Below are 13,804 nucleotides of genomic sequence, written 5' to 3'. Positions count from 1 at the left end.
ATTGGTTTTTTAAACTATGGTATACAGCCAACTATTGGGATTTTCCCATTGATTTTTTTTTCTTTTTTTATTTTTTTTTTAATTAAAATAATATTAAAACCTAAACTTTGTTGAAACCAGTTTTCTGGTAACACCTTCGTGGTTTCTAAAATTTGCAAAACAACGAATTGTCGGAGCAAAGAAGGCTGAGGGAGATCTAAAAGTTGCATCTCACTTCTCGCCTGCCCAGCGTGGTAAAATTCCAACCAAAAATGGTCCCGCGTACTCAGATAGGCCACATACACTATATGGCGAAACCGAACTACTAACACTGACATGAAGTCAAGAATTCATAAAGCCAGTGTAAGACCTGAGACTAAGGTTTACTAAATGCTACGTCTGGTCGTTGCTGCTATATGGCATAGAGGGTGTTGAAATTACAACATACTTTTGTTTCCCCTGTATACTTAAATTCTACCAAATGAATAAAATCTCGGTTACACACAACCAACGGGAACTATTATAATAAAACATAATTAGTTAAAGCCCCTTATTGATTCATAAAAATATAAAATCCATTTTAGTACCATATTCGTCAAAACCATGAACAATCATTTCCTTTTCTTTGGTAGTAAAAAATGAGTTAATATCTACACATGTCCCATTCAGTAAATTAAAATTAGGTCTCGTTCGCTTTTTCCGTAAATCGACATAAAATAAGGGGAATTTAAAAACACTCTCATCTCAATCGCCAAACAGAACACACACACATTCTTTCACTTTCACGCATTTTTAAATCATAAAGACAGTCTCTATTTTCTAGTGCGATTTAATTAAGTTAAATAATTTGTACGGTAAATTAGTGTAATATTAAACATTCTCGCTTTATAAATAAAATTTAGTTTGCATCTGGTGCTTTAATTTGGGTATTGGTGACAGTTTACCAGTAGCAGAAATCGACTCATTCTTATGTGTGGAAATTAATTACAAGATTCGCACAGAGGGCTGGACACTCAAAACGAGGGATATAAACAGATTAGAAGCCTTCGAAATGTTGCTTTATCGCTGTATCCTAAAGATACCATGGACGGCGAAAATCACAAATGTAGATGTCCTTAAAAGAATCAACCAAGAACGCCAGCTTTTCGAAAACATCAAGAAAAGAAAAACGGCATATTTGGGTCACATCATGCGAAACGAAAAATACCAGTTCCTTCAACTTATAATCCAGGGTAAAATTAGAGTAAGAGAGGAATAGGACGCAAGAAAATGTCCTGGTTCCGAAACATAAGGCAATGGACAGGGATTAACGACATACAATCTCTGAGACACATTGCAAGAAACAGAGAGTTAATGGAAAATGTGATCGCTAACATCCATTAGTGGATTTGAATTTGAAGAAGAAGAAAAAGAAGTATAAGACCAATAACGACATATGCATCAGAAACAAGACCCGATACAGCCACAACACAAAAACTGGTGGAAACGGCAGGGATGAGAGTACTGAGAAGAATTACAGGAAATACACTGAGAGAGCGAAAGAGGAGTGAAGATATCAGAAGACAATATAACGTACAGTGTATAAACGAATGGACACCAAATAGAAAAAAAGAATGGAACAACCACATAACCAGAATGGTCAAAACCCTTGTGGTCAAAATAGCAAGAGATAAATCACCAATCGGTAGAAGAAGTATCGGTCGACCCAGTCGACCGCGCAAAAGATGGAGTGACAACTTTCCATACTATTCCATAGAGGTATCACTCCGTCAATGAACAAGCAAAATTGCTTATAAAGAGGAAGAAAAAGAAGAAGAATACTCAGATAGGAGTAAAACTAATATAAATAAATAATAATTTCGTTGAAAAACGAAACAAGAGCCGTCTTATATTTCAGTTTGTTCAGAGAGCATCATAAGCAAAAATAAAAACATTTACTGCCCTAATACCTACACGTCAAACAGTAGGTACTTACAATATAATTTTACAATATTATTTCTTCTTCTGCCAACGTTCCGCTTCTGCACCGCTTACTTTGAGGGACTACATCGTCTTCGAGTACCTGATTATCTGTGCTGTTAGATTCAGTCCATTGTTTTGATTTGCTTGTCTAGTTAATGTTTAGAAGAAATGCGTTCAATGTGCTTCCCCGTTTAGGATTTTGTCCTCTTCAGGGTTTGAAGTGAATGTATTGTGTTGGCAGTAAAGCAAACAGTCCGAAAACCGCACTGGGGCAAGTGTAGTGTCCTGGTGTTTTTCATTGGTTATGCCGGACGGTGGTGTCCAGAAGGCTAAAAGTCAACAGAGAAGAAAGTTTTGATGGATTGTTGTTGGTTCCATAGACATTTACGTGTACTGTCCGTGCTTTGCACTAGACCAATCTCCCTAGAAACCTTTGTACAACGACAGGCAAGCCTGCGTCCCTCGTCGGCGGTCAGGAGGTGGCTTTTGAGCGCAGCGTGGACAGTGAGCGTTCGAGTGGAGAAAATAGTTGCGGCTATTTTCTTGGGACGAACAGGTATAATTGTGCAATGAAGTTGGGAAACCGCAAAAAACCAACTTCTCCCTGTTCGGGGTAGGGAAAAGGATGTGTTACATGTGGGTACGGTAGGCTAACGGGGTAGCCTCAAGGATGTTTTCGTACTCCACCGGGAGTTCGTCAATGCATGTTTGCATTAGAGCGGACGGTACATGAATTTTTTTGTGTTTGGGCTTTCGGTGGAGTACGTGGCCGGAAGATGAACAGAAACATTTGAGAGATTCTGCAAGCAAGCAAGCAATTTGATTTAACCCGACCTGTGGGAATGTCCACCCTCTCGAAAGAGTACATTCGGGTGTAACAATTCATTGGGGCGAGGTGTTTTGACCCGAGTGTAAACAGGGATCACCCCACCTCGCCCCAATGCCCCAGGCCATCCCTTTCCCCCCATAGCACGCTGATGCGCGATGAGGGCACAACTATCGTAGCCAAATGCTCTTCACAATGGAATCCTGGGTAATAAGATTCCATTGTGGTACCCTAATCGAATGCAAAAAACTAGGCCAGCGTGATGCGCTCTATGCCTTTATCTTCTTTCTTACTTATCCGCGGAACTAAAAATTCTGGCGAGAATATCCCTGGTCGTAAGAAGTCTTCTTGTGGCCTAGTGAAAGAATTTTCTGATCCTGTTCACGACCGCCTCCCTCAGTGAAGTTTAGGTACTGGAGAATTTCTTGGATGGTTGCGTTTCAAACTCTGTCTTGCCATGACGATTCATCTATTAGCCTGGTATACCGTTTCTGTTCTTATAAGCTTCTTTTAGTTGGTCTCCTCTGTTGAACCCAATAATGGGACTGCATATAACATCACTGCTCTAACGTAGGCCTGGCATAATGGAATCTAATAGGGTTGAATAACCCTATAATAATGTAGGGTTAATTCAATCTCTTCGCCACCAATGCTTTTTATTGACTTTATGGATTTGTTTTGTAAAGTTTAAACTTCTGTCGAGTTGGACTTTTAGGTTCTTGACGACCTCTTCTGGCTGGATTTTATTTCCTCTCATCTGGTTGGTACGGTCTGCTGTGTAAAGATGATGAAGTCTCTCGAGGAACATCGAACATCCTGTTGTCTTTGGCTGCGTTGTAGATTGCTGTGTGCTGTGTCGTCTGCATAGAGAGCTGTATTTGTCCTGGTATCAGTGGGCCAATCTAGCAGCCGAGGTCTTCCCATTTTGTAGATTAGCGCTTTTTTCCAAACTTCGTCGTAGGCCTTTTTATGTTCAGCATGGCCATTACCGTTCTTTTCTTTCTGTTGAAGTCAATTTTTGCATCACTGACCAGTTTTGCTGGTTGCTTCACAATATCTTTCTAGATTTACTTTAAACGGACCAGCCTACTGGTTGACAACCTTATTAAATACGTATAAAACTGATAGAAGAAAATGTTATTGGCACATTTTAACACCCACCGAAGCCGTGTAGTACTCACTCAAGAAAAGTAAACAAAAGTTGAGCATGTGACAACCATAGTTCCTAGTACAAACCTATTCCAAGTGACGAAAAATCTTATAAAATATTTAGGCCATAAACTAAGATAAGATTAATATAACGAATTTTCTTGAAATTGAAAAGCATAAAACTAGCATTTGCTGTGTTGGCAATAAAAGCAATAGAGAAATATTAGTTCAATTCGATATGCCGTCAAACCGCCAGCTACGACGAAGATCAGGAGTTGCTGATGCAGCAGAGAGAATAGCAACACTGAAATGTAACTGGGCAGGTCACGTGGCTCTAATGACAGACAACAGATGGATAAAGCGGATACTGGAATGGAGACCAAGAGATGATGCCTACCAAAGCAGAGTTCACCAACACGTTGTACTGATGATCTAAAATAGGAATTAGATGCAAGAGGCACAAGATCGAAAGAGTGGAAAATTATAAGGAAGGTCTATGTCCAGCTGTGGACAAGCAAAAATTGAATGATGATGACGTCAAAAAAAATATAGGTTCAAATGTCTACCTACTCCATTAAATACATATTATTATATGGACCGTTCACTCTTGTTAGAGTATAGGTCGCTTAAATACTATGAGCTCTTTTAATCCATTTCACGCGGTGGATTAGTCCGCGGTTTCCTTTAGGTCATCGTTCATAGGTTGTGATGTTTTAGCCTTCTCTACTATCTTCTTCCACTCACTCCGGTCCTGAATCTTTTCTCTCCAGTTTGCAATTTCCATCTTTGATATATCGTCTAGCAGTTGATCTTCCCATCTTATTTTTGGTCTTCCTCTTGGTCTATTTGTTACTGGTCTCCAGTTCACTATCTTCCTGATCAGTTCTTCTACCCCTCTTCTTTGTGTGTGTCCAAACCATCTGAGTCTTTGTGCTTTAATGCATTTTACTATATCTTCTCCTTCAGTTATATTTATTATTTCATGGTTCATCAGCCTTCTATATTCCCCTGTTTCTGTCATCACTGGGCCATGTATTCTTCTCAAAATTTTTCTCTCAATTATTCTTAACTTTTCTTCGTCTTTTTTCGTAAGGCACATTACTTCTGCTCCATAGGCTATCACTGGTCTAATTGCTGCTGTATATATTTTTGATTTTGTTTTTTTGCTCAGGTTTTTGTCCTTGAGTAGTCGGTGGTATTTCCAATATACTCTATTACCTGCTTTAATTCTTTCGTTTATCTCTATACTCCATCCGTTTTTGCCGTCCACCATCACCCCCAGGTATTTGAAGCAATCTACTCTCTGGAATGTATTCTCACCTATCTTTATTTCTGTTATTCTGTTTACAATGTCTCTTGTGCTTATAAGGTATTTTGTTTTATTCTGATTGATTATTAATCCTCTCGTCTTTGCTTCTCTTACAAGGGTTAAAAGTGCCTCTTCTAGTCTTTTTCTATCTCGTGCTATCAGTCCTAGGTCATCCGCATATCCTATGATCTGTGTTGAGCTTTGAATAATTGTCTTTTTCAGGCCTGTGTCCCTAATTACTCCTTCTAGAGCGATATTGAATAGTGTCGTTGACAGACTGTCTCCTTGTCTTACCCCAAGTTCTATTTTGATGTCGTTTGTATCTCCCTCATTTGTTTTAACTTTTGCTGTTGAGTCTTTCATTGTCATTCTAGTTAGTCTTATTAATTTTGCCGGTATCTCCATTTTTTTCATTTCTTTTAATAATTGTTGTCTGTATATGCTGTCGAAGGCCTGTTGGAAATCGATGAATAGTATGTGTAATTCTATGTCATGTTCATAGCTTTTTTCAATTGTTTGTGTTAGGACGTGTATTGCATCTATTGTTGATCTTCCTTTTCTAAAGCCCTGTTGGTATGGTCCTATAATTTTTTCTGTGTATTGATTTAGTCGATTTCTTATAATTGTGGTCAATATCTTATACGTTGTATTTAGTAGCATAATTGCTCTGTAGTTGCAGCACTTAGTTGGATCTCCTTTCTTAAAGATTGGTGCGATATGCCCATTTTTCCATTCTATGGGCATGCTTTTGTCCTTCCAAATTGTAACCATTAACTTGTGCATTCGCTTCGTGAGCTCCTCTCCTCCATTGATGATCAGTTCGTTGTTGATTTCATCTGGCCATGGCGTTTTGTTTACTTTTAGTTGTTTTAGTACCTCCATGAATTCCTGATAAGTAGGTGCACCTTCCTTTTCATCTCTGTTATCTCTTATATCCTCATCCTCTGAATCTGCCTTGTTGTTGTTTTTGTATAGGTTCGTGAAATGTTTTTTCCAATCTTTTTTGTTTATTTTTGTGACAGTTTTTTTGGTGTTGTATTGTTGTTTTATGTATTCGAACAATTTCTTGTTGTCTTTATTATTCGATTCTAATTCTTGCATTTGTTCAATGATCCATGTGTTCTTCTTTCTTCTATAGAGTTTCAATGCTTCTTGTTTTTCTTTTCTATATTGGTACAATTGGTCCTGTTCGGCACTCTGTAGCCATTTGTTTCTTGCGAGGTGCTTCAATTTACTTTTTTGGTAACCATTCTTTCGATTCTTTGTTTTTTTTTGGAATCCTATTATTTGTTCTGCTGTCTCTATTATGCTGTTCTTAATGTTTTTCCATTCCTCTTCTATTTCTATGTTCTCGTACCTGCCCAGTTTCTGTTCCAGTTGTTCTGTATATTGTTGCTTTTTTTCTTGCGTTTTCAGTTTGGCTATATTCCATTTCCTCCTTTTTTTTTCCTTATGATTATTTGCTTTGATTATTTTCATCTTAAGTTTTGCTATCAACAATATGTGATCAGTGTCCGCATTTGCCCCTCTATATGACCTTACGTCTTGTACTATTTGTGTCCACTTTTTCGAAATTAGAATATGATCTATTTGGTTTCCATCCATTCTTCCTGGTATCATCCATGTTATTTTGTGTTCTTTTTTATGTTTATGCCTAGTACTAACTATATATGTGTTTGTTGCTGCTGCTAATTAAATACATATAGCTTTCTATATTTATAATGTCTCATTTAAATCAATTATCTGAATAAAAATTTACAGAGTTCTAAGAAATATCTTATTGTTTTTAGACAGCTACCAGACGGCTAAAAATTCATTAAAACAAGCTACTTGTTTGTTTTTAACGAAACACCAAATTAAAAACAGACCAAGACACCGCGATTGAAATTCTTGATTGTATTTTTGCGAAAACCCTTCCGACTTCCATTCTTTTTTACATGAAAACAAGCGGAAAATAACATTCCATTTTCCCCACGGAAACGCGGAACTAAAAAAGACAAAGAACGAAACGGAAGCCATTTCAGATGGAGAGGCGCAAAAATGAAATAACCGATACTGATGTTAATTTACTTGCTCTCTGGTGAGTGGTGAGCTAGTCTCTGAATCCTGTCGAGTCTTGATGGAAGGTGCAAAACGGAATGTCATACACTCATAAATAATAAGTCACGGTTTTAATTGGTAGACATGGCGCTTCGGGATATTACTTTCTGGAAATTGCTGTGGGAGAAATAGATGGTGTTTTTTTATTGGGATTTATATATAAGAGACCGTGTTTCATTCATTAGCTATTCTTCGTTTAATCTATTAGTTCTGTTAAATTACTATTCCTAAATTTGTTACCATAACCGGGTGACTTACAATGTTTGTGGTTTTTAGGGATAAGACTTAAAATAAAGCAATATACTATTAAGGCATGGACATAAATATGTATATGAAATTATTAATATAATTTCAGAGTTGTGTGGACTGTATATTTTTAATTTGCTGGTTTGAGGTAGATTAAACGGGGATTATGATATACAGACAATATAATAAGTTTAGAAAAAATCTTACCAAGTTACTGTTTGGTCAGTGTTCACAAGCACTAGATCAAACACATATGCTGGTCTCACACGCGGTCGTTTCTCGTAAAAGGTCTAATTGTCGATATCGGATTTGGGTATTATACTATTTCGCAGAGAGATAAAGCGTTTGTTCAGAGATAATTGAACCCAATCCTCAACCTTAATAAGAGATCTGAGATCCAGAATCTTTCCAGATCCAAAATTTACAACTACCTTTTGACTTTCGATCATTCTGATTCTGCATCTCAGTAATCTATCTCAATTTTTTCTCTTGTTTAATTTTTTGATCAAATTAGTTACTATTTCAGTGTATTTTCTCTGAACATGTCCAGGGTAATAAGGTTTTTTCATGACACTTGAATAGCCAGGGTACTGAAGCGTTTTTTCGACAGGTAATACCTATAAGAGCAAATTGTAACTATTTCCTGCGTAGGATCTGGCGGCCATTTTTGTTTATAAACAATTAAGTGTCAAAAAATGGCATTTTTCACTTTTTTTTTCAAATCAATGGAAAACAGGGAAACATGGTTTTTTTAGTACAAATATCTTCGAGATTATGGAAAAAGCTTTAAAATGACGTATTACAAAGTTTGATAAGTAGATAACCAAAGCGGGCATGACTACCAAGATAGGGAAATCAATGTGTTAGAGAGAGAAGTACCTTCCCAATGAGTAAGAGTGAGATAGATGCTGACGTCACAAGGAATCTTCCATAATGGAATCTACCATAGTTATTTTCCGCTAGATGACACCAATCCGCCATTTTTATTCCAATTCGCCATTTTTATTCCAATTTGCCATTTTTAGTCCATATCAGTATTTTTATTTAAATTCGCCATTTTTGATCCAATTTTCCTTGACATTACGTCAAAGAAATCTACCATAGTTTAGCTATTAGCCGCTAGATGACGCTATTTTTAAATTAAAATAGTTAATAAATTAAAAATAAAACAATTTTCCGTTCAGTGCTAGTCGCCACGCTCTTCTTCTTTTTGTCAACTGTCTATTCTTCTTCTTTTACATAATATGTTATTTAAGCCAGTCACGTGCAGAAATCTAAGCTCTACGTGTTGCATACTATATTTTATCTACGACCGATAATTTAGTATGTTTAAGCGATGGTGACATCTCGTTAGCATTGGTCTGATTGTCATTGGTCTTGGAGATTGTCATACGTTAAAGGTGTGGGGAGTATCGAATATGTTATTTGATCCATAAACTAACCGTTACGAGCTGCATACTATATTTTATCTATGACCATAAAATAATATGTTATTTAAACCAGTCACGTGTAGAAATCTAAGCTTTACGAGTTGCATACTATATTTTATCTACGACCGTAACATAATTTATGTTTAAGCGATGGAGAAAAATTAAACATCATGTCATAAAGGCATTAGATATGTATCTTTACTAAAACAAATTTGTTAGTAGCGTCATGTCTTTGAGTGAGTACAGACATAAAGTTGAACAGTTTCAAGATAAACTCATTGAGTTACAGAAAGATATTAAAGTATATCAGGATTTAAGAAAAATTATCAAACAATTAGAGAACCTACATATTAGCGATAGAACATATCCACTAGGACATATTCAACCATATGTAAAAGAAGAAGAATAGACAGTTGACAAAAAGAAGAAGAGCGTGGCGACTAGCACAGAACGGAAAATTGTTTTATTTTTAATTTATTTACTATTTTAATTTAAAAATAGCGCCAACTAGCGGATAATAGCTAAACTATGGTAGATTTCTTCGACGTAATGACTGTGTCAAGGCAAATTGGAATAAAAATGACGAATTGGAATAAAAATGGTGAATGGGAATAAAAATGGCGGATTGGAATAAAAATGGCGAATTGGTGGCGCCATCTAGCGGAAAATAACTATGGTAGATTCCATTATGGAAGATTCCTTGTGACGTCAGCATCTATCTCACTCTTACTCATTGGAAAGGTACTTCTCTCTCTAACACATTGATTTCCCTATCTCTGTAGTCGTAGTAACTCATGTCTAATAGAGAATTGACCCATTTAATTTGTATTGAATTTTTGTCCTAGGTTGACTTAAATGTCCATCACAGGACTCCTCTGTCCAAGGTAGACTTTCCGTTTTCCATGCTTTTTATATGGGTGTCCAGGATCCTATGAATTAAATTATTTAGATATAAATTGCAGTTGCAGAACGTGGGGTTGTGATTTAACAGCAGATCGAAATTGTTGGATTAACTTGGTTAATTATTGCAGGTCTAGACAACGAGACTTTGACCTTTGACCGCGTGAATGGCGCATGCGTAAAGATAAAAAGCATGGAAAACGGAAAGTTTGCCTTGAACAAGTGACGGCGTCACTTGTCCAAGGCAAACTTTCCGTTTTCCATGCTTTTTATCTTTACGCATGCGCCATTCACGCGGTCAAAGGTCAAAGTCTCGTTGTCTAGACCTGTAATAATTAACCAAGTTAATCCAACAATTTCGATCTGCTGTTCTGACACAGTACCTAAATCACAACCCCACGTTCTGCAACTGCAATTTATATCTAAATAATTTAATTCATAATTTATCTACATCGAACGTGGAGTTGTGATTTAGGTACTGTGTCAGGACAGCAGATCGACATTGTTGGATTTTTTTGGTTAATTATTGCAGGTCTAGACAACGAGACTTTGACCTTTGACCGCGTGAATGACGCATGCGTAAAGTAATCAATTAGGGTGGGGGAAGCTGTACTGGCAGATAAATTTAACGACGTTGTAAGGACTCTTTTTTAGTCTAGTGAGACAGCTTTCAGAGTTCAGTTCTTTGTTCTTAAGTATCCAGTTAAAATATGTCTATTTTGTCAAAAAGTGACTATCTGGCTCTTTTGAGTGTCAACGACATTAATGCTCTTTCTCCGGCGGATATGGCGAAGGATTACGAAGAGTCACCAAGAGAATGGTATCATTTACTCTTAAATGAGAGTGATTTTTCTCTTCTAGCATGTGCTCCTAATGTAAAATGGTATTCCATTTGCCGTTGTCATTTAGTAGCAGACGACGGAAGTACTGCACACGAACATCTCCATTCATTAATTCATTTTACGAATGGATCTACAATGTTGGCTTACAAGAAGAAACTACAACGTGCAGGGAAAAGACTACATCCAAAAACTACATTTAGAAAAATTATTTGTTTGGATCATTGTGTTGGTGTTTTGAGATACATTGCCTGTGCTGATGGTCAAAAACCCCTTCGTCGAGATGGAGATGGACTTTTAGGTAAACCTCACTCCCATTACGAGAGAAGAGTATTTAAATCAGAATGGTTACATTCGAGAGGAAAGTTCTGTGCAGGTATACGCAAAGACATTTCTACCCTAGCGAGCAGAGGCGTTAGCAATTTAGAAAAATATACATCAGAGCATGAACTACATGTCAAATCAACCTGCAAGTGTGAAAGAGGCGAGGAAGGTATTAGAAGGAAAAATGAAGCAAATGAAAAGAGAAGAACATTTTACAAAAGTGAACGTGGGATGGCGATACGAAAATCATACAAGGAAAAAATGCATCAAAAACGAAAAATTATTAGTGAACTAATGAATTTAGGTTTAAATAAAAAGGCAGAACTGCAAAGAGAAACAATTTTAAAATTATTAGAATTATTATAATTTGTTAATAAATAATATGTAACATCTTGGTATTTTATTTCGTAACACAAAAAACACTTTTCGAATGTGATAACTCTTGGAATTTTATTTAGAATAGTTCAGTCCAAGCTAAACTGTATCATGTCTAATAGAGAATTGACCCATTTAATTTGTATTGAATTTTTGTCCAAGATTGACTTAAATGTCCATCACAGGACTCCTCTGTCCAAGGTAGACTTTCCGTTTTCCATGCTTTTTATATGGGCGTCCAGGATCCTATGAATTAAATTATTTAGATATAAATTGCAGTTGCAGAACGTGGGGTTGTGATTTAACAGCAGATCGAAATTGTTGGATTAACTTGGTTAATTATTGCAGGTCTAGACAACGAGACTTTGACCTTTGACCGCGTGAATGGCGCATGCGTAAAGATAAAAAGCATGGAAAACGGAAAGTTTGCCTTGAACAAGTGACGGCGTCACTTGTCCAAGGCAAACTTTCCGTTTTCCATGCTTTTTATCTTTACGCATGCGCCATTCACGCGGTCAAAGGTCAAAGTCTCGTTGTCTAGACCTGTAATAATTAACCAAGTTAATCCAACAATTTCGATCTGCTGTTCTGACACAGTACCTAAATCACAACCCCACGTTCTGCAACTGCAATTTATATCTAAATAATTTAATTCATAATTTATCTACATCGAACGTGGAGTTGTGATTTAGGTACTGTGTCAGGACAGCAGATCGACATTGTTGGATTTTTTTGGTTAATTATTGCAGGTCTAGACAACGAGACTTTGACCTTTGACCGCGTGAATGACGCATGCGTAAAGTAATCAATTAGGGTGGGGGAAGCTGTACTGGCAGATAAATTTAACGACGTTGTAAGGACTCTTTTTTAGTCTAGTGAGACAGCTTTCAGAGTTCAGTTCTTTGTTCTTAAGTATCCAGTTAAAATATGTCTATTTTGTCAAAAAGTGACTATCTGGCTCTTTTGAGTGTCAACGACATTAATGCTCTTTCTCCGGCGGATATGGCGAAGGATTACGAAGAGTCACCAAGAGAATGGTATCATTTACTCTTAAATGAGAGTGATTTTTCTCTTCTAGCATGTGCTCCTAATGTAAAATGGTATTCCATTTGCCGTTGTCATTTAGTAGCAGACGACGGAAGTACTGCACACGAACATCTCCATTCATTAATTCATTTTACGAATGGATCTACAATGTTGGCTTACAAGAAGAAACTACAACGTGCAGGGAAAAGACTACATCCAAAAACTACATTTAGAAAAATTATTTGTTTGGATCATTGTGTTGGTGTTTTGAGATACATTGCCTGTGCTGATGGTCAAAAACCCCTTCGTCGAGATGGAGATGGACTTTTAGGTAAACCTCACTCCCATTACGAGAGAAGAGTATTTAAATCAGAATGGTTACATTCGAGAGGAAAGTTCTGTGCAGGTATACGCAAAGACATTTCTACCCTAGCGAGCAGAGGCGTTAGCAATTTAGAAAAATATACATCAGAGCATGAACTACATGTCAAATCAACCTGCAAGTGTGAAAGAGGCGAGGAAGGTATTAGAAGGAAAAATGAAGCAAATGAAAAGAGAAGAACATTTTACAAAAGTGAACGTGGGATGGCGATACGAAAATCATACAAGGAAAAAATGCATCAAAAACGAAAAATTATTAGTGAACTAATGAATTTAGGTTTAAATAAAAAGGCAGAACTGCAAAGAGAAACAATTTTAAAATTATTAGAATTATTATAATTTGTTAATAAATAATATGTAACATCTTGGTATTTTATTTCGTAACACAAAAAACACTTTTCGAATGTGATAACTCTTGGAATTTTATTTAGAATAGTTCAGTCCAAGCTAAACTGTATCATGTCTAATAGAGAATTGACCCATTTAATTTGTATTGAATTTTTGTCCAAGATTGACTTAAATGTCCATCACAGGACTCCTCTGTCCAAGGTAGACTTTCCGTTTTCCATGCTTTTTATATGGGCGTCCAGGATCCTATGAATTAAATTATTTAGATATAAATTGCAGTTGCAGAACGTGGGGTTGTGATTTAACAGCAGATCGAAATTGTTGGATTAACTTGGTTAATTATTGCAGGTCTAGACAACGAGACTTTGACCTTTGACCGCGTGAATGGCGCATGCGTAAAGATAAAAAGCATGGAAAACGGAAAGTTTGCCTTGGACAAGTGACGCCGTCACTTGTTCAAGGCAAACTTTCCGTTTTCCATGCTTTTTATCTTTACGCATGCGCCATTCACGCGGTCAAAGGTCAAAGTCTCGTTGTCTAGACCTGTAATAATTAACCAAGTTAATCCAACAATTTCGATCTGCTGTTAAATCACAACCCCACGTTCTGC

This window comes from Diabrotica virgifera, chromosome 5 (assembly GCF_917563875.1).
Source record: "Diabrotica virgifera virgifera chromosome 5, PGI_DIABVI_V3a".
Taxonomy (NCBI): Eukaryota; Metazoa; Arthropoda; class Insecta; order Coleoptera; family Chrysomelidae; genus Diabrotica; species Diabrotica virgifera.
Note: the sequence above shows the minus strand (reverse complement) of the source record.